Below are 370 nucleotides of genomic sequence, written 5' to 3'. Positions count from 1 at the left end.
CCCTCATATTTATTTATTTGGCTGCGCCAGATCTTAGTTGTGGCACGTGAAGTCTTAGTTGCAGCCTGGATCTCGTGGGATCTAGTTCCCTGACTAGGGATTGAACCCAGGCCCCCTGCATTGGGAGTTCTGAGTCTTAGCCCCTGAACCACCAGGGAAGTCTCTGTGGAACCCTCATATTGATTAAGACTTGTATTTTCAACAAATTGTATTATGTATATTTAACATGTATACACCAATATTTTTACTATATCTACAATGCTTTGATCAAATGTATAGACCCCAAAGGAAAAGATTTTAACATTCAGAGCCTAACATGCAAAAATCAAGAAGTAAATTACAATTTCAATTAATGTATGTTTTTCCTGCA

The sequence above is a fragment of the Bos grunniens genome, chromosome 20 (assembly GCF_055505025.1).
Source record: "Bos grunniens cultivar Pamir isolate PY7600 chromosome 20, Bosgru_T2T1.0, whole genome shotgun sequence".
NCBI classification, from domain to species: Eukaryota; Metazoa; Chordata; class Mammalia; order Artiodactyla; family Bovidae; genus Bos; species Bos grunniens.
This window is presented reverse-complemented; position numbering follows the sequence as displayed.